The sequence below is a fragment of the Phasianus colchicus genome, chromosome 1 (assembly GCF_987193195.1).
Source record: "Phasianus colchicus chromosome 1, bPhaCol1.hap1.1, whole genome shotgun sequence".
Taxonomy (NCBI): domain Eukaryota; kingdom Metazoa; phylum Chordata; class Aves; order Galliformes; family Phasianidae; genus Phasianus; species Phasianus colchicus.
Genome location: NC_143436.1, coordinates 153,602,955 through 153,625,166, shown reverse-complemented (window position 1 = coordinate 153,625,166; position 22,212 = coordinate 153,602,955). Strand labels below are relative to the sequence as shown.

At 37.0% G+C, this 22,212-nt stretch overlaps 1 long non-coding RNA gene and 1 pseudogene across 1 annotated transcript; both read right to left on the bottom strand.

Moving 5' to 3' along the window:
• Positions 1-1,125: 1,125 nt before the first annotated feature.
• On the bottom strand, positions 1,126-8,977 carry LOC116241272 (uncharacterized). Its single transcript, XR_004169488.2, has 5 exons — positions 8,860-8,977; positions 7,864-8,079; positions 7,391-7,462; positions 3,986-4,078; positions 1,126-1,649 (listed from the first exon to the last, which is right to left on the bottom strand). It is a non-coding gene; the product is annotated as an uncharacterized LOC116241272 (long non-coding RNA).
• Positions 8,978-9,240: 263 nt separating this feature from the next.
• Positions 9,241-10,334, bottom strand: LOC116240711 (uncharacterized; annotated as a pseudogene).
• Between the last annotated feature and the right edge of the window lie 11,878 nt (positions 10,335-22,212).

Sequence of the window (22,212 nt, the reverse complement as noted above, 5' to 3'; positions counted from 1 at the left end):
TTTAAATTGCTGAGGTCTACACTTGAAATTGTTACTGCTTAGATTTTAAGCTTATTTGAAATTCACAAGTAAGTTATCATTACTGTCCAATCCATATGAAAGTTTTTAGTAATATGTACCTCAAACAGCATTGCAATAAGGGAAGCAAAGCTGAAACACTCCATTATCATAAAGGTGAAATGAAATGTTATTAAAATTTAAACTAAGAAAAAAATCATTTTGAGGAATGTCTGTGAAAGGACAGTACTTTTACTTGCCCCCTTGAAGCGAGAAAAGGATAGTTAGCTCTGTTAATCTCATTACATGATGTGTTTTCCTAAGGAAGGTAAGGTTTATTATAACTATAAAATCATTTTAACTGTAGCAAAATATCTTAATAGCACTTAATTTTTTTCCTGGTTGACAGTATCCTCCCTTCTCTGACATTAGGATGAGCAGCAGGTGGAATGGAAATTAGCTTGTTGTAGGGGTACACTTTTAGGTGTAGAAGGAAACCCAAGTAATTCCATCAAATTTAAGTTAGAAGAGAAGTTTCTGTATCTGTTCACATGCTTCTGGTCATGTACTTTCTTAAAAACATTAGAAGACCAAGACTATTCAAATACTCTGTTAGGACAACTAATTCTACACTGGCATACAGGAATAATATCTTCAGAACTTCTCTTCAAATTTGTGAGTGGAACACTTCTCCCCTTATTTTAGACTTGTAGAAATTAAACAAGTCAGGCCAAAGTCATAATAGCTTTCCTTATCATCAGCAGAGAGAATCAGGCAACTGAACAGAACAGCCTCAGAAATTAGTTCTGGTGATAAGACAAATTGTATTTCTGTACTGATGAGCCAGTGAGCACAATGTTATTGTTGCAGATGGCAATGTCTAATCTTAGACATTTAAACAAATGTGAACTTAGTGCTACCCCTGAAGGCCCAACTTCTAATGTTTTCGCCTAAAGAAGAAAAAACAAAGTATCTCTGTCCATCTCTAGATCTATTGTCAAATTTATGGTTATTTTTATATTTATTTTGCACCAATAAGCTCATACAGCAACAAATAATGCCAAGTCTTTCAGCACTTTGAATTAACGATTCTTTTTATAAGCTTACGAAAAAAAAAGACCACAACATTCTATTGCTTCCTTGATATCTTTTTTTTCCCCCAGTTAAAAACACCTTCATTTTTGTTCATTTGGTTGTAGGTATGCACACAAACATATTGCTCAATTTTCTGCTCAGTTTATGAGTTTATCATTTTTGTACTACGTTATTTTTGTTTGATCAAATGTTATATACACACTTAACTGTTAAGATATTGCTTAATTAAACAATAAAGATTACACAATAATCTATATTTTGAGTTTTCATGATGTTTTATTGCCAATATTACTGTTCAATCACAAAATATCCTGAGCTCAGCTGAAGTTATTTCCTGTTGTTTGGAATTTCATCACTGTGAATAACTGCCAAGACACCAAAATAGTGTATGATGTACATAATGACTAAATTGCCACAGTGTACTAAGTGTTTAATGGTAAAGGCCTTGCTCTTCAAACAGTTCCACATCAGAAGTCTGAAGACTTTGTGAAGTTCACGGTGTCCCATTAGGATTCAACAAACTGTCCAGAACAAAGCTGAAGCCTTTCTAAAAAGCACTGAAATACACAGAAAAAATTGTTAAATGAAGCTGATGATTTCAGCGAGATCTAAATTTAGCACATAAGGTGAAAAAAAGCAAAAATGAATGAATTTGCAGGTAGAACTGTTTTTATTCTGTGAGATCTGAACTGATGATTGCATAAGCAATTTAAATAACTTTCCACTTTCATAACTATAAAACGTGTATACTATAAAATTCTTCAGAACAAAAGGTGTTTTATGTTCTACATAATAAACCAGGAACTCAGATGAGAGCAAATATGCAAAAAAAAGTGTCTCAATGATAGAATGCTGATGTCTTTTTTTCAAACTGAAGGTGTTGCATGATCATGATGAAATTGCTATGATTAAACAATATTGAAATACTATGTTTTTAAAATATTTATCCTGTAACAATGTTATTTCTCCTACAAATTGATTCTGATGTTTGCACTTTTTATAAAAATGTTCTCTAGAAAAATACAAAACTACAATTTTGATTAAAAATAATACAGTGCTTGAAATCCATGTATATTAGCCTTGTGACATTTTATTATTCCACTGAACAGATCATATAGTGGAAGTATAAAAAGTACACTGAAGGTCAACTGGATTATCATGACAAGGACTGACATGCATGTGAAAATGAAAAAAGAAAGAAAACTTTAGCAAGAACCAAGTACAAGATAGATACAATAGAGATCTTTAAAATTCTAACTGAAAGAAACATGACCAACAATGATTGTCACACTGAATAATTGGACCATAGTCCAAAATACTGTTAATGGAAACAACGGAAAGTAGTTGAGAATTGTGAGTGATATCTAATAATCATAAAGTAAAAGTAATTAACTGAACAAATGCAGCTGAGAAAAACTATTTTAGAACAAGCCCTATGAAAAACTTCAAGATTACATCTGACCAGAATTCCACTGTACTTCATTATTATAAAAAAAAAAAAAACACAATCAAATTCAGATGTGTCAATAGAAATAAAGTCTTCAATACAGGTACAGTTCCATCTGCTCTACAGAACAATATGAAAGTTTCAACTGGAATATGGATTTCAAGACTGGGTACCTCAGAATCACAATATGTGGCCGACAGATATTCACAAGTGTAAAAATTGTTACGTGTGAAGAGTGAATGGAGTGAATGAAGAAATGAAGTTGTTTACTGTAAAGAGCAGTAGATTTACAGAGGTCATGATAACATCCTTCAAATATGCAAAAGAATGTTCCAAACAATTTATTTCCCAATGACTATGTTAGATAAGAGGAAGAGCAGGTTACTGTTTTTTGGTTAGAGTTCAGGAAAATTTTACAAAGGTGATAGTAGTAAAGCCCAAGATATATGCTGTCTTAAAAGGTTGTGTTGTCTATATCTATGTAGTCAGACATAGAGGATCATGCTATGTCAAAGTTAGTCAGACATGATTTCTAAACTTATCTCAAACTTATTTTCTTAAAATTATTTCTCACATGAATCTAATGATATTCTGTAATGCACATCCAGTAATATGATAGTTTCAATAATAATAATGGAACTCAGAGCTACAAGATATCATCAATTGAAAGTATGAATATCTTGAAGAAGTGACTAACATTATTTCCCTATGGTAGTCACTAAAATAAAGCCTTGTCTTCTGGAATGGTCAAAATGTAAAGACACAGACAAAACCACAAGAGAAGTAGTTACTCATACAATTTTCAGTGAAATTGTGAAATAATTATAAAATATTTTATTTTATTGCATGAGGCAGAGAATTTTATTTTATTTATTGAGAGAAGAATTTTATTTCTTGATGGAGGAGAGGGGAAAAAGACGGGGAATAAAAGATATCATATCTTATCAGCAAATGATTGAGAGGGTCATTATTCCTTCCAAGGGAACTGAAATAATGATTATCTTTCATCATGGAAGTTTGTAGATAAAGTGGTTGGAAAAGCCTTTCATACAAATTAAGTAAAGGCCTGGGAAAATTGGTGACAAGAAAACACATACTATCAGTAAATTAAAATGTAGTGTGCAGTTACTCGGAAAGTAAGAAGAAAAATGTGAGTTTATTAAACATTTTCTTTAATAAGTAGAATAATTTACAAGAACTTCCTCAGATTAAACTTCCGAAAAACTGTAGCATTCAGAAGCACTAAATATTTTTTTGAAAAATGATCAGAAAAAAAATCTGGCTGAATATAAGGAAAATTGAAAGTAAATATCAAAGTCTCACAAAAAAAGAGATCAGTAGTATATAAATCATTAATGGACAAAAGAAAAGCTAGGAACAGGGTAAAATGTTAGAAAGAGGTGAAAATTAAACAGTGGATATTTTTGAGGTGGTTGAGATACTTACAATATATGGTGGATGGAACAATTTAAAGATAACTACCCCATTTTAATAAATCTGAGACAACAGTCATGTCCACTGTGCTCCCAAATGCAGCAGCTGAAAAGAATTCATGTCAAAAAATACGTACATTAAAAAGCAGGACCAGTTCTTTGTTTCCTTCAATGACTCAATTTGAAAACAATTAATGATTAGAGGAGCTTCCAATTAATACAAATGTAGGAGAATATACCTTCTTAGAGAGAAGACTAGGAGACCTCAAGGAGATAGTTCTCAAAATACTCAGAAACCTGTCAGGAAATGAAAACTCTAGGAATTTCTATATGTGTGGATAATGACGACCTCCCGCTCTTCAGGGTTGTGGCTGAAGTGTAAAGACAGTGGAAATTTGCTTTAGATACCAATGAGCTCTATTGCTGTGACACAGTGCCACAATGAGTATATGTCTTGTTATTCCCATCCAGTCATACTGAGTTGTCAGGTTCATGCAGAAACAACAGGAGGCAAATATATCTTCTCAGCTTGCTGACAAGTGTTGCCCATTTTTAGTCCAGGGAGCAAAGCAAGCAAAAGAGATCATGTCTTTCTGTGCACATAGTAGTCTGTGCAAATAAACAACTTGCTGTTCTCCAGATAAACAGATAGTAGTAGTGCTATTTTTATTGTTCACACCAGCTAATATATTGCTATACTATTCTCATATATCTTTGTTCAGATAAAATTAATTCCAAGATAAATAGGTAAGAACAGTCACATTAATCACTTTGCGATTTCTACATAATCTTTTCCTCCATCAGAACCTAGACAATTGTCTTACTCTATATGTTAATTTTCTGGACTGTCTAATATGACCTTAAGTAGATGCATCTTACACTGTAAACATGAGATCTGACCCTTCTTCAACGCTATTGGTTGTTTTTTTTCTTAACTGATCACTTCGAAATTACATTTACCTGTTCATTTCAGGAAGAATGAATTGCTTTGTGAAACTCAATTTCCATTTTTCATACTAATTGGACTACTGGTAAGCCATTGATACAGTAAGATCTGTCAACTCATAGATAAACAAGAGGCAGTAACACTAAACAGAACTGGTCGAAGGAGTATTTGCTACTCCACAGTTGCTCACATTACAACAACCCCAGTATGAGGGCACTGTGATCTGCAAACAACTGAGGCTAAGGACTTGGTATGTCAACACTCTGTGCATTTTAGGAGATTTTACTAACTGCATTGGTCCCATGCAATGAATGTCTATAAGTGGCTAGAGAAAATCATGTTTCCTCTTGAAACATATCTTCCATTTTAATTTTGGCAAAACAAATCCACTGAGAACTATTTAAGAATTGTGAGGAGATGACTGTGTAATAATCAAGAAATATAGTTTCAAAAGTGCATTTCTGATCTGATCTCAAACTTAACTATAATTACACCCAGGGTATTTTGCAGTACCCAACAGGGACAGGCATCTTGACAGACACTTTGGGAAATTTGAGCACTAAACTTTTAAAAACTGACTAAAATTAAACTCTAGCAAGGTCAAAGATCAAGCCAGTTGGGTGAAAGATCTGTATCTGTCAGTACTCCAAAAACTATTGTAAAACTCAATTGTAGTGTCAGAAGTACAAACAGGAATATTTGTATGAGCATTATACACAGATGCTTCAACTATCTAAGTGCACATTATTTTGTGCCTGTTTAGTCTACTATTCTCCAATTCCAAATAAATTAAAATTAAAAATAAAATAAGGAAAGGGGAAGGGGAAAGGGAAGATGAAGAGGAGGGAGGGGAAAGGGAAAAGAAATGGAAAAGGGAGAGGGAAAAGTGAGAGGGAGGAGAGGAAAAAATGTATAGAAACAGATGAGTTGCAATGCTGTCTCAAATGAAGATTTTTAAACTTTTTTTTTTTTTTTAATTTCCAATTGTGGAATTGCTTTTTGAATATTTTTCTTCCATTTCTTTTGTTTTCTGCATTAATACATGATGGCTCCTCATGCACACATACAGTACTTCACTTTTGCAGAGGTGATACAACAATGATTTTCTATACCAAAAGAATTGCTGGACAGGTGGCTGACGTTTGCTTCTTTCTGCAAATAACTTTTTTTTCTTAAATCTCTTTGAGGATAGTGGAGGAAGAACAGGAATTAAGGGAGGGCTGTTATAAGTAAAGCTATAGAACCTCCTCTATATGGCTGTAAATGGGTTTCCCTAGGCTTGGACTTGAACAGTCCAATCCTCTGCCATGCAAGTTCAGTGAAGTGCAATGTCCCTCCATTAGCAGGCTGTGTTTTCTAACACCTGGGTGATGAATAGAGTTTCCAGTTAGTAATTAGACACCTCTTGAAGGCAGCAGAAGAGTCCCTTTTTGTACATTGTTTTCAAAGGTGGGGGTGGGGATGGGATAATTAAAGAAAAAGACTTCTTGTATGGAGTTTCATGTTAGCTTGCACTCCGTCAGGAAAAAAAAAACAAAGAAACAGGGATTGAAGTTAGTTTCATATTAAATTCCATAAGGCGACATTCCTGCTGTATTCTCTACTGATTTTTCAGTCTCTTCAAACTTAATATCATGTTACAGGTATTGAAAATAAACGTGTTTTGCAGTCTAATGGGTAATGAAGCACTTAAGAGAAATCCCTGGGTCTCTCCATGTCTCTGGAGCCCAGAGAAGTTAGCATTCATTGCTCCAAGGGGATTTATTTAAGCTTAAAATAAGTGTTTCTTTGGACTTAATTATAGGAAGTGCTTAAGCTGCTGAATTCAAATGCCAAAAGGGATTCATTTAGTCTGAAGTGAATCTTTTCCTGTCCTGAAATTAAACCTCTCAGAAATGTTTGAAACAAGCAAGGAAAAGAAAAGAGTAGCAGTTAACACTGTACCTATTTTTGAGGTCCATATTTTATCCTCATATGCTAAAAGAAATTTCTGGGAATTAGTTCGAATTCACCACCTAATGACTTCTGAAATTGATACGACATCTTTTAGTTGCAATGATAAGTAGTGAACAACTGAAAGTTCAAATAATTTGTTTGAAAAACAGTTTTCTTATGGCTTTGCTGTGTTTGTATATACATGAGTCCTGTGATTAATACAGAATGATTGATTATTGTTAAATTAAATCACTGCTTTAGTTTCTCATATAACTTGCATATCAGAAATACTCAAAATGTTCAGTTTCAGAGAGTGCAATGAAACCCTCTGACACTGGGTATCTGGCCCTGATCTCTTAACAGAAAGAATATAGATTTTGGATTATAATCTAAAGATCCAGCATCATGTACACGAAGAAATGCATTGAAAGCCCTCTTATCACTACAGGAGTATGGGTTTGCCTATGTGGAGGATTTATATTTGGAGCTGTTCCTAATCAACATAATTACATTAAAAGATAATTGGTATTTACTTACTTGTCTCAAAGCAACTTGTGTAGAAATTAGGGACTTATGCCTCTGTTGTTTTTTCTTTTTTGTTGTTTTTCCCTACCAAAATAAATAATAATGACTGATTTTGGTAAAATAAATAGAGCTAACAAATACTTATAGATTTATCTCAATTCATACCATTAGGATAGTACCATTAGTTATCTATTGTTTTTGCCCAGTGTTCCCAGAGTAGCCCTGCTCTTCTGGTCTAAACCACCTTACATCTCTATGCCCAGCTCTTCCAGAGCTTCATAATAATGTAACGGCTACTGAAATTCTTCTTACAACAGTGTAAATAGCTTCATATAAATGTTCTGTTGTTGTGAAATATTCTTTTTCTTTTCTGCTTTGATAATAAAATAAAGTATTTTGTCATCATTTTGAACCCTAATGTAGGAACTGATCTCTAAGCTCTCTGAAACCACTTGTACCAAATTGCTCTGCATAGCAGTACATACCTTAGCAAGAGGCAAGAGAATGTGTCCTCAGTGGCATCAGCTAAACGACTCTGTTACTTAAATTTCTCAAGATATTTGCCTTTCTGCACTTCTGTTTTTCTGCCACTGTAAGGCATGGATTTAGAGAAGAGATGACAATGATAAGGTAAGGAGTTCTGCAGTGCAATTAGGTCTCAAATCCTTGTCAGCCACCTTTGAGAGTGTGAGATAAGAGCTCTGCCAGAGAGAATGGGAAAGAGAGCTTCATATTGTTATACACTAGTCTTGTGCATGGGTTATTGCTATTTAGTTTAAAAAAATGTACATATACATTTTGTTTATTTGACTGGAAATCAAGGGTTATTTTGAAATCACAATAAGCATATGAAATAACATCTGATATAAGTGGGCCCAGGCAAGCCTCATGAGGTTCATTAAATCTATGTGCAAGGTCTGGCACCTGGGGCCTAGCAAACTCTGCTGTACCTCAGATAGGTATGAAGCAGGACCTGGATGAATTCAATCATTCCTATCATACCACATTTTTTCCTTACCACCAAAGCCTCCACTTCCAAGTGTTACTTCCTTAACCCTCATGATCACTGATCTGCTCTTGTCTGCACTCTTAATCTCCCTAAACTCTCCCAGGTCTTAGCACCAAGCCAGTTCCTCACCACAGTCCCTCTGCATGGTCTGATTAGATACAGGGAATGTCAAGTCCAATGCTGGCATTATTACACTGTGCATGGAGCTGAACTACTCTCCTCTGTGCAGGACTCTGAGGAGCTGCATAAATGACCAGGTGACCCTGCAGGTCTTTTCAAACTTGGTGATCCTATGACACAAGGCAGAACAGCTCTCAAAAAGCCTTCAGCAGTGGCAAGCTGGGGGATATATGGACGGAGCACAGCACTGCTGTATGATCAATGAATATTAAGATGTTATAATTACAAAATAAACAAGAGAGTTAGACAAAGCAGGTTATAATAACAAAAAGAGAATGGATAGGACACTTACCCGTATTCCAGGCTCACTTAGGAAACTCCAATGCAATAGATCTCCAGAGAAGACCCTACCCCACTACTAGTCAGCTCTTAAATGGGTCTAGAAGACCCCTTCCAGCAGCATAGGTGAATTGCTTTCACCTGTGCTCTGTGGCTGCCTCATTGCTCGCCTTAGGTGATCAATCAGAGGTTCAGGCCGTGACTCAGCAGTTCTCATACACTCCACCCCTTCACGGCATGAACCAATGATCAGGTTGACTAAAGGGTAAGCTTTTCCTAATACAGAGATCCGCAATATTGCGAAACATATACAATTTCCATCATGACGCACAATTCAAGATGAGTGACGATCGGTGAACATCCATATTCTTTTATGGGCCAGTGCTTGATGATGTTACTGGAGGCATGTGGTTATGAGGTGCAGGTCCATCCTATGTTCCACCAGTCCCATGTAGACCATCACTGGGTGTTTGTTGTGGTTTTGTGATTCCGGAATCCCTCTAATTAAAGGGGTCATCCTCTCAGGATCAGCGGGCATCATCATGGGTGATTCATGATGTGGCTGCAGCTTTCTATCATACATCAGTTGGAGACAAGCAGCCTTTTGAACGCTCTCTGCTAATTGGTAAGTTGTTCCAGTAATGGCAAAGGGTCTCCCCTTTCTAAAGGGTTGAGACCACCTGCCCAATAGGCAGCCCTTTGTGTTAATGACCAGGGAGCACAACTGTTACCAGTAGTTAGAAATACTCCTGGTCCCCAATAACCTTCTGCTTCCTTTTCTGTCAACCGAATCTGGTCGCCGCCAGTGAGACTAACCCTCCATACATATTCTGTCTCTGATTCCTTTGAAGAGTGGCTAAAGTCTTTTTTCAATCTTGCTAGCTTGGTGGCTGAGAACGGAATTTCCTTAATATTCATTTGAGGATCTAGATCTTTGCTGTTATCAAAAGTATATTCGGTTTTTATCAAAGGACACAATGGGGCTATTGGGGTTTCTAATTTGTCTAGTCTTTCCTTTATTTCTTGTAGTTCCTCCTGAGGAAAAGTTTTTTCTTGAGGCAAAATATGGGTGACTGTATCGCTAGTATCCTTACATGTTAACAGTTCCTTGAAAGCCATCTGCAACAAAGCTGAATTACGTTTCTCTCTTTCTAATTGTTCCTCGAGATTAACTACTTGATTCTGCAGAGTTCTCACCAATTCTTGTGTAACTCTAACCAATTCCTGTAGTGCTTGTATGGTTTGGAGTTCTGCTGAATGCTTTTCAATTCAGAACTCCACGGCAGCTTTTAAAGCAGCCCCAAGTACGACACAAATAAACAACTTGCCTTTTCCAGCTCATGTACGAGCCTCATTCTGTAAAACACTAACGCAGTCCGAAACACTCTGCAAATTATGCCAATTCTGGCGCACCCGCTGCACCCCTGATAAAGAGGGATGAGCACCATGCTTTTCTAAAAGGTCAAATAACACATCTTCACTTTTCATACTGGCAATACTGTCACTCATTTCTTAATACAATGAAAGATCTACACTAAGGGAGGAGGAGGTACACGTGTTTGAAAGCTCAGTTACTCCTTACTGCTCCTCCCACATGTTAAGCTCGTTAATGTGCTTTTGTAGCAGCTGAACTTAGCAAATGATTTGTTTAGCTATACAGCTTTAAATCCGGCTGACCTCTTTGTTCAGTGCTGGTGCTGGTATGTTTCAATTCTCCTTCATTTTGAATTTTGAAATTCTAATAGTGCATTATTATTAAATTCTTCAGATTTTTTTTTTTTCAATTAACTTCCCCCCGTCTATAGACTACACATATATATAACTATGTATTCAAACAAAAAATATACAAGCATTAATTATTTTATGGAATTGAATAGATGTTACTGTACATTAAAAAAAAAAAATATATATATATATATATCAGTTTAGGAGACAAGATTTAGGCATATATGTGGTCAGTGGTGTGAGTTTTCAGCAGAAGACAAAGTCTCCATTAAATATCAGCATTGTTTACGTGTATGGTATGACATTTGTTATTATAACTATTTAGTATCATAAATACCTTTATAAGCATAAGTGTTGTATATTTATATTAATTATGGTTTTTAGAACTGAGGCAAAAATACTTAGGAAATCATTTTTTAAAGTGAATTTGATTTATTGCTATGTTTTTTCTTTCTGATATGATCTTAACCTGACTTTAATTTTACTTTTTACTGTATGCCTAAAATAGGACATTTCTTAAATTTGTTGATTTTATACTTTCTTTAGAACTAACACAGCATCATGCAAAAACTATGAATTTCATAGACCAAAAGAAAGAAATAAGCATATGAAATTAGAGTAAACGTAAATAAGAGTAAACATGAGTGCATGTTTGAAAAGACTGCTGTTCTTTTGAGAACATCAGGAACAAAAAAGATCTGTTATTTTAAGATCTGAAATGCATTACTCTGCACATTTGTAATATACCAGGAAGATGACTTGTGTGAAGCAGTATACAACTGAGTTTGCTTTCTTCTGACAAATCAAATTATTAGAACTTATGTAGGAAGATTATAAATAAGTAGAAATGTATGACTCTCATAGTTGTGTTGCCTTTCTTTTTCAGATAGAACTGCTGATATTACTCTTAGGCATTCCTTCTCTCCTATTTGAACACTTATATTTAATAATATGATATAATCTGGAATTAGAAGTGGAATCATTTCAACTCACAACACCAGGAGAAGCAGAGGCACAAACAAGGGGAACACCTTGGAAGAATACCACAACAGCTGCACACTGTGTAAATGCATTTGTAAAATATGTAAAAGATCTCTCAAATGCTCTTTGGTACTGTTTGCAAAATGCAGTATGTCCTGTTTCAGTAACAGGGTACAAATTTGACTCTTCTAGTTCAAAGAAGCTGCAACAAGCCTTGACAGAATTCATGTTTAAAACTCAGTATTGAATGCATGTTCGAATATAGGCAGATTTCAATTTCCAAATCTACTGTTTTAAATAAACTGATCTAATTGGATCACAATATCAGTTATAGGAAGTGGTTACATAGCAGATAATGAATGAAGTTTAATTAAAAAAAAAAAAAAAAAGAAAGAAAGAAAATTATCAAATTATTCAGTTAATTATGTATAGATTTATATAGCTGACAGTATTCAAAAAATACAGATATAAGTAGAATCTCAACTTTTATTTAAGAGTAATCTTTATCTAATTCTTTGAAATATGTTTCATTTTTTTTTCATTTCACTCTTTGATCTCCACCCACAAATTTAACATCTGCAGACATGTTGAGTTTTCTTCATGAAATGCAACTTGCACAGATGATTTTCTGTGTTTCTTGGCAATTTTGCAATTAATCTTATATTCAGTGTTAAAATAGAAAAATATGAGTGAATGTACTAGCAAAACAAAAAGTCATGCTATTATTTTCAATAACATACAAAGAAGTAGTCTCAGTGTTTAGAGTAGGATAGCTTTGTGCTGAAAGATATTGTAACGAATGATCCATGTAATCAGTTCTGGATACAGACAAATCTTGTCAAGACATTTCAAATGATTCCACTTCTGGATTCCCTCCAGTTACAGACACCCTACACTCACTCCAGCACTCAGTTTAAGTTACATTTTGATTGCCTTAGGGTGGAAGAAAAATTACAAATATGGTTGATATAGAAACTTGCTTAGCATGTCAACTATCATTAAATATAAAAAATAAAAATAGATGCTTGGCACATTTTAGCTGCACCTCAATTAACAAAATTCTCCACCATTTTTATAGATTTTATCCTGCATAGCTTTTGTTTGGTAGTTTTATAGGTGTTTTTAACAGAGTTGATGAAACAGTGGAATCTGAATCTTACGAAAAAGCCTAAGATGAAAAAGGATACAATATTCATATATTAGTCATAAAGTTAACTTTAATTAGTACATATCCTTACGGGTCAAACCTTCCTGAGAAGTCTACAAAAGATCTACTTTTACTGGCTTCATGTAGTGAATTTTCTTATCAGTGTCTTCCGTTTTGCTTCTTTACTTAAGGAGGTTTCCAAAGAAAGATGATTTCAGTCACATAAAAAAGATCAGTGTCAAAGACAATTCATTAGGGAAAGATACCAAAACAAATTTTTTCAAAGCTTTTTTTCCCACCAGTTCAAAGTCAATTATTCAACATTTCCATGCTAATCTCTGTTGATCTGGAATGGCATCCTTAGTCCCTACATCTCTCATGTCCCTAAACATCTAGAACCTAGGCTGGGGAAGTAAAATTTCTCGCACTGTAAATCAAAAGCAAGTTGATGACCATCTGATGAGAATGAATGTGTCTATACGACCAGACAATATGCATTCCAGGGGCCTGAAGGAACTGGCTGATGTATTTGCCAAGCCACTCTCTGTCATATTTGAAAAGTTATGGCCATCAGGTGAAGTCCAGAGTGGATGGAGAAAGGGAAACATTATTTCTGTTTTTAAGAAAGGGAGAAAGGAAGTCCTGTGGAATCACAGAATGGTAAGCCTCACTTCTGTGCCTGGAGAAATCATGGAGCAGATACTCCTGGAAGTATATGCAAGATGAGAAGTGGTTCAAAACAGCTGGCACAGATTCAGCAAGGGATTATCATACCTGACCAATCTGGTGACCCTCTACAATGAAGTGACAACATCAATGGACAAAAGAAGAGTGATTGATGTAGTCAACTTGGACTTCTTCAAGGCCTTAGATATGGTTGTAAGAGATTATTCTTTTATGCCATTGCCTCAAAGCTTGCTGATGAACAAGTCCAAGTCCTTGACCAGGGTTGAGGAATCCTTTGTCTGGAGAACACAGATGGACAAGTTCTGGGCAAGTGTTGTGAAATCCTTTGTGAAATCGCTGTCCTTCCCTTCCCCATCTCCTTGATTAAGATTTGTATTAAACTGGCTGGACCAACATTTGAACCATTGTTTCTTAATTCATGCTGGGTATACATATATCAAAGAACTTCCTCCCCCTCTGATGAATTGGAGCGAGACAATGATCTTGTACCACATTCTTATCTCTCAACTGAAGAGATATGGATTAGAAAAGTTGACTATATAGTGGATGTTGAATTAGTTGGATGGTTTCAGACAGGACTGTGGTCAACAGCTCTACATAAAGGTTGGTGATAAGTGGTGTCCCTCAGGACTCGGGTTGGGACTGGTGATCTTTAACGTCTTTATCAATGGCATGCATAGTGTGATTGAGTGCACCCTCAGAAGGTGAGTGATGACGCTAACCTGAGTGGTGCAGCTGATATGACAGAAGGAAGGGATGCCATCCAAAAAGGCCTGGACAAGCTGAAAATTGAGCCCATGTGAACCTAGTGATGTTCAACAAGACCAAGTGAAAGATGTTGCATTTGACTCAGGGCAGTCCCAGACCTTTGTACAGACTGGGAAAAGAAATCATTGAAAGAAGCTCTGCAGAGAGGGACTTGGAGTTTCTGGTGAAGAAAAATCTTGAGGAGAGCCAACAGTGTATTCTTGCAGCCCAGAAGACTAATTGCATCCTGGACTGCATCAGAAGTTCAGCCAGCAGAGTGAGGGAGGTTATTGTTTCCCTTTACTCTGCCCTTGTGAGTACTGTGGAGTACTGTGTCCAGATCTGGGGCCTCAGCATAAGAAAGATGTGGAGCTGTTGGAGCAGGGACAGAGAAGGACCACGAGGATGATCAAAGGGCTGGACCAGCTTTCCTACAAAGAAGGGTTGAAAGAGTTGGGCTTGTTCATTCTACAGAAGAGAAAGCTCTGGGGAGATCTTACTGTGGCCTTCCAGTACAAAAAGAGAGCTTGTGAACAGGAGGGAGATGAACATTTTACATGGTCTGATAGTGATAGGACAAGGGGGAATGGTTTAAAACTAAAAGAGATTTACATTAGCTGTTAGGAAGATATTTTTTACTCAGAGAGTAGGAAGGCAAAGGCACAGGTTGCCCAGAGAGGTTGTGGGTGCTTCATCCCTGGATACACTCAAGGCCAGTTTTGCTGGTGCCCTGAGTAACTTTATCTAGTGGTAGGCAGTCGTGCCAAACTCAGTAATCTCTGAGGTCCTTTCCAACCCAAGCCATTTTGTAATGCTCTAATTCTAAGATTCTGTTATTTTATGATCCTTAATATCAATTAACATTAATTATAAATTCAAGTTATCTGATGCCCTAACCTTGTATTGTTTATCTAGTCCTTAATACACTAATCCTCAAAAAGAAGAAAAGAGTGAAAAAGAAAACTGCCCACCGAAAGAGTAGTCAGGCACTGGAATGGGCTGCCCAGGGAGGTGGTGGAGTCACCAACCATGGAGTTGTTCAAGGAGCATTTGGATTTTGTGTTGAGGGATATGGTTTAGTGAGAACTATTGGTGATAGGTGGATGGTTGGATTGGATGATCTTGTAGGTCTTTTCCAAGCTTGGTGTTTCTGTGATTCTGCGGGAGGGGGAGGGAGGGGAGAGAAAGGGAAGGACAAAATGCAAGAACAAATACTTTTAAACTACTATTTGGAAAAAAAAATAGATGAATATTTGTAGCCATCTTTTTGAGCCATGTTTTATGATCACTTGACCTGTGTGTTTCTCATTTTTATTCCTATTATTTTTTTCCTAATTTGCTTTTATTTATTCTTATACAGAGTAATGGTTTTAGAATTTCCCACAAGAAGACTGAGACACAAAAATTCATACATCAGGAAATGAAAACTTGAATGTCCCCAAGGAAAACTCATTTCATTTGGGGATTTGGAGCAGATGTTTACATTTTTGCTGGTTTTAATGAGTAACATGTGTTTGTTGTATTGATATGTTTATCAAATACTGATATAGAGTGAGATTTTTCCTGTAGTTCAAAATGAGAAACAAAACAGTGATTTAAATACTGAGAAAAAGAAATAATTTGGAAAAAATAAAAAAATATTTCTTGAAATTACTTTCTTTTTTTTTTTTTTGAGAATAGACATTAGTTAGTAAATAATCCCTTTATACTTCATTTACGTGTATATCTATACATCTTTCTCTATATATCTATAAATATACCTATAAATAGATTAACATATATATTAAGCACTTGTATATGTACAGATATATACTACATATATATGTGTGTGTCAAGTAAAGGCTAAACAAAGAAAAATCTTCATGAGCTTTGCCGATTGTATCATTGGGGATGGAGATTTACCTCCTCATTGAACAGACATCTATAAACTCCTGTTATTAGGTCAACAACTGAACCAAACTTTTACACACACTATCTACATGTCAAACACCATTGATTCAGTTCTATTTTTTGCTGAAATTATAGTTAAATACTTAGTGTAGCATAAACTTATACTGATTTTGAAGAACAAACATCATGGAACTCAGTGACAGAGGTACCATATACTTTTCTGTTGCCTCTTTTCTTACTTATGAATACCCAGAGATAGCTCTGCAAAGTGCGAAGTACTATATGCTGCACAGGTGCATAAGCTTCTCCTCTGTTCCTCTGGGGAAATGGCTGCTTATGTGCCGGAAGTACCCAGGCCTTCTCATGTTATTTTGTTGGTTTTTGTTTCCCATTATGTGCAAGAAAGCGCACAAAAAGTAAAATACGTTTGGAAACTAAACACGAGGGTTTTTTTTTTTTTTTTTTTTTTTTTTCTTTTTGTAGATATATGTTATGTTAGTATCTTATTTTTCTGCCATTCATAACTAAAGGACCACCAGCACGCCTAGTATAACCTCTTGGCCTTCATTAATCGCATTGTAGGTTATCCCTCCTGAAAATTCTTCCTTTTTTCTTATTCTGTGTCACTTCATGGGTTAAGTACCTTAGAAAACAGGCAATTTTAAAGAAGTAGATTATCCATTCACTACTGCTTGCATGCTTTCCCCCAACCCCCCCTACCCCCTTCTGTTCCTTTCTCTGCCTTTTCACTGTAAAATGAAAAAGAACAAAGAGATTTGGAGGAAAGTCAAGATAATCAGGTTGAATCCCCTTCATCTCGGATATGCAGGAGTTAAATTCTGCAGCTGAGGTTCTGAAGCTGTTCAATAAATTGAAAAGTGTATGTTGGGGAAAGAGGGGAGGAGATATGGGGAAGCCAAGAAGAACATTCTTTTATGGTGTTTTGTAGCCTCTGGGAAAGGAAATCAGTGCTCTTTCAGAAGAGTCAGATTAACGCTTTCCTTCAGGCACCTCATCTGGAGAAACTTTTCTGTGGCCAACTATAATCACTGTCATCTGGAAAGGGAGGGGAATTCTGTTTTTGTAATGATCTACATGATTAATTTGGAGCTGTCCAGCAGGTGATCTTATTGAAAGCTTTTAATATTACTGCAGCCCGTATTCCTTCTCCCAGGTGTGAGGGTATGGAAAGACAATTGTTAGTGCTGTGTGGTTTAGGTAAAATATGAATAAATCAAAAATAAGATTGCTACATCAATGTAAAGGTCTTTGTTTCCAAGGGTTTATGTTACATTGTGTTTGTGGCTTTAGGCACGGAAGCACATCCACTGAATTAATCCTGACTATTCATCTGTTGCAAATATTTGAATGTACTTATTACTGTTTTGGGTTTTGCTTTTATTATTATTGCTTCTTAGCTATTATTTTTATGAACAACCTAAAGGATTCAGTTGACTAAATTTTTTGCAAATCTCTATAGCTTATGCCCAGCTAATTTCACTCTCTTCATCAGTGGCATAGTAAGAGCAGAGGAACAGTAAAAATAATTCTGTTATTCAAGCAAATCAGGATCAGATTTTTTGTCTTTGCACACAGAATATCTTCCACCAAAATTTCTAAATAATAAATAATATATAGCTTGTACAGAAACTAAATATTTCATACCTGTCTTCTGAAAACAAACATAATTTTGAATTATGCATCCAGAATCCTTTCAATGGATCTGATGTTCTGTAATTGCAAAAGATCATCGAAATATGCCATTTTTCAAGAATATTTTTAGTGATTCATATAGTATTATTAATTAAAAAAAAAAAAAAAAAAAAAAGCTACACATTTGGGAACTTTGATACGAGACAAGGACATGGTCTTCTTCAGTGAAGTGACGGCATCGGTGGACAAGGGAAAGGCGACTGATGTCATTTACCTGGACTTGAGCAAGGCCTTTGACATGGTCCCCCACCACATCCTTATCTCCAAATTGGAGGGATGTGGATTTGATGGGTAACCACACGATGGATAAGAAACTGATTGAAAGGCCACGGACAGAGGGTGGTCGTCAATGGTTCTGTGTCCAGGTGGAGGCCGGTAATGAGCAGCGTCCCCCAGGGGTCTGTCTTGGGACTGGTGCTCTTTAACATCTTTATCAATGACATCGATGATGGAATTGAGTGCACCCTCAGCAAGTTTGCTGAAGACACCAAGCTGAGTGGTGCGGTTGACACAGTTGAAGGAAGGGATGCCATTCAGAGGTACCTCAACAGGCTTGAAAGGTGGGCCCAAGTGAACCTGATGAGGTTCAAGACGGCAAAATGCTTAGTTATTGGTCTGGGCCGGAGGAATCCCAGGCATCCCTACAGACTAGAAGGAGCGGTCCTTGAGAGCAGCCCCACAGAGAAGGACCTGGGGGTCTTGATAGGTGAAAAGTTTGACATGAGCCAGCAGTGTGCCCTTGCAGCTCAGAAGGCAAATGGTATCCTGGGCTCCATCAGAAGAGGGATGGCCAGCAGGGACAGGGAGGTGATTGTCCCCCTCTAATCTTCCATTGTAAGGCCCCATCTGGAGTACTGTGTCCAGGTCTGAAGTCCTCAGTGCAAGAAAGATGGAGAGCTGTTGGAGAGGGTCCAGAGGAGGGCCATGAAGATGATCAGGGGACTGGAGCAGCTCCCCTGTGAAGACAAGCTGAAGGAGCTGGGCTTGTTCAGCGTGGAGAAAAGAAGGCTGCGGGGTGACCTCATTGCAGCATTTCAATACCTAAAGGGAGCCTACAAACAGGAGGGGAATCAACTCTTTGAAAGGGTAGATAACAGCAGGACAAGGGGCAGTGGCTTTAAGCTGAGGGAAGGGAGATTTAGTTTGGACATCAGGGGGAAGTTCTTTACAGAGAGAGTGGTGAGGTACTGGAACAGGCTGCCCAGAGAGGTTGTGGATGCCCCGTCCCTGGAGGTATTCAAGGCCAGATTGGATGGGGCCCTGGGCAGCCTGGTCTAGTATTAAATGGGGAGGTTGGTGGTCCTGCGTGTGGCAGGGGGGTTCATGATCCTTGAGGTCCCTTCCAATCCTGGCCATTCTGTGACTCTATGATTCTGTGAGAATATGCTGTTATAATGAAAAATGATTTTTTGCTCATTTTATACCTGGTGGAAGTCTTTCAAGTTATGCTAGCACAGTATTGTATTAATTTTTTGTACATTTATCTGTCAGTCTAAAACAAACAAAAACTCTCTATTCTCTCAAGAATGAAAAAACTACACACAGTATGTGTCCTCTCTATATCATAATCTGGTCTTACATCTTATTGCACAGTTACAGACAAGTACACAAAATAAATATGATTCCTTTTTCAATGAGATTCAGAAACTCAGAATATAAATGACCTAAGTTTCATGTGCAGTACCTAGTTGTTACCTTTTTTTTTTTTTTTTTTTTTTTTTTTTTGTCCTCTCCCTTCCTTTTCTACAGATGGAATTGTGAAATTTAAGTGTTTAAGTAAAAGCTGTTTGGAGAGGTGAAGAAGAGCAATGACACATCCCTGCAGCTCCCATGGCTCTGATTATTTTATTACACACATGCACAATTGTTAAAATAGGAACTATTGTGATCACCATTTGAGCGCTCTTTCTTAACATTTTAGTCTGTATTGTAAGAGCTCCTGCTCTTGCAGGATTGGTCCTGAATGGACATTTAGGATAGTAGAAATGTTTCTAATCATGTGAATTTTTGGATGTGCGAAGAAAACTTATTTTTGACTATGACTGTTTTCTCATATTGATAAAAATTTCCAAATCAGAATTTCTATATTTTAACTTTGTAATCTATATATATTAATTGATTCTACCAGTGGCTAAACTAATAAAGGAAAATAATATGAATAACATGAATATGAATGTTGGATTCTTATCATTAATCCAATGATACAATACTATGATTTAGCTCTGTTTGCCATCTAAAGCAGATTAGACAAAATACTTTTACTGCTTTTTTTTTTATTTTATTTTTTTAAAGATAATGTGAATATATTAATCAAAAATGTGAATACATTAATCAAAAAAGGCAAGAAGGAAGATCCAGGTAATTACAGGCCAGTCAGCCTCACCTCTGTTCCTGGAAAGGTGATGGAACAGCTTGTGCTGGATGCCATCTCCATACAACTGGAAGAAAAGGAGGTTATCAGGAGTAGTCAGCATGGGTTCACCAGGGGGAAGTCATGCTTGACCAACCTGATAACCTTCTACGACGTTGTCACTGGCTGGGTGGATGGGGGGAGAGCAGTGGATGTAGTCTACCTTGATTTCAGCAAGGCATTTGATACTGTCTCCCACAACATCCTTATAACAAAGCTGAGGAAGCGTGGGATAGATGAGTGGACAGTGAGGTGGGTTGAGAACTGGCTGACTGGCAGAGCACAGAGGGTCATCACTGGTGGTGCAGAGTCTGGTTGGAGACCTGTAACTAGTGGTGTTCCTCAGGGGTTGGTGGTGTTCAACATCTTCATCAATGACCTTGATGAGGGGATAGTGGCCACCCTCAGCAAGTTTGCTGATGACACAAAGTTGGGAATATTGACTGATACATCTGAAGGCTGTGCTGCCATTCAGTGAGACCTGGACAGGCTGGAGAGCTGGGTAGTAAGAAACCAGATGAGGTTTAACAAAAGCAAGTGTAGAGTCTTGCACCTAGGGAGGAATAATTGCATGCACTGGTACAGGTTGGGGAATAACCTGCTGGAGAGGGACCTGGGTGTCCTGGTGGACGACAGGTTAGCCATGAGCCAGCAGTGTGCCCTTGTGGCCAAAAAAGGCCAATGGCATTCTGGGATGTATTAAAAAGAGCGTGGCCAGCAGGTCGAGGGAGGTGATCCTCCCCCTCTACTCTACCCTGGTAAAGTCCTCATTTGGAGTACTGTGTCCAGTTCTGGGCTTCCCAGTACAAAAAAGACAGGTATCTCTTGGAAAGAGTCCAGTGGAGGGCCACAAAGATGGTGGAAGGCCTGAAGCATCCCCCCTGTGAAGAAAGGCTAAGTGAACTGGATTTGTTTAGCCTTGAGAAAAGAAGACTGAGAGGAGACCTGATCCAGGTCTAGAAATATCTAAGATGTGGGGGGCAGAGTGGCGAGGCCAGACTCTTTTCAGCAGTGTGTGGAGACAGGACAAGGGGAAACGTCCAGAAACTGGAGCACAGGAAGTTCCACACAAATGTGCGCAAGAACTTCTTTACGGTGAGGGTGATGGAGCACTGGAACAGGCTGCCCAGGGAGGTTGTGGAGTCTCCTTCTCTGGAGATATTCAAGACCCACCTGGACACCTACTTGTGTGACCTGGTGCCGGAAACCTGCTTTGGCAGGGGGGTTGGACTCGATGATCTCTGGAGGTCCCTTCCAACCCCTACAATTCTGTGATTCTGTGATTCTGTGATTCTGTTAATACAAATGTTATCTCCTAGGGGAATACACAGAAGAACAATCTAAATATATTTTTTTCTGAAGCTATTCAAGCAAGAAGAAACTACATTAGTTAATGCCTCACTGTTTCTCATAAAATTTGACCATTTTTAAGAGGATGTCTATAAACTGCTGTTTATCTTGTTCTACGGCTTCTGCTCTGAACAGTTTTTCTTGTATTCCCACAATAAACCTTAATCCAAAATTAATAAGACCGGTGAGTCCATGTGTTAGATACTATTTGATTTTTAACCTGTTGTCTTTTCATGTTGGTTGTTACTTATAGAGTGCTATCTAAACTTCTTAGCAAATTATATGGGAAGACAGAAGAATTTGGTCTTCAGTTCTAATATGCTGTGAAAGTTGGTCAGTTCAGATAGGCTTATTTTAAATGTATCTTCACATCACATAGAAAATTTGGTATTTTATAATGATATTGCATATAGGAAAGATTAGCACAAAAAAAAAAAAAAAAAAAAAGAAAAAAGAAAGAAAAAAAGAAAAACAAACAAACAAAATGATGCAATATGATCAAGTTCTTCATTTGAAATAATGCCATAGTAGCTTAAGTACATCTTCATGAAACTGCACTGTGAATGCTGAATGGATCCTGACAACTACCTAGCAACAGTCTACAGTTGACAATCTACATTATATGACTATGCAGTTACTAACATAAGCAATTTTTATCTTTTTCTATTCTGTTCATTAGAAACAGATATCTTAGGACAATTGTGCTTAAATATGTA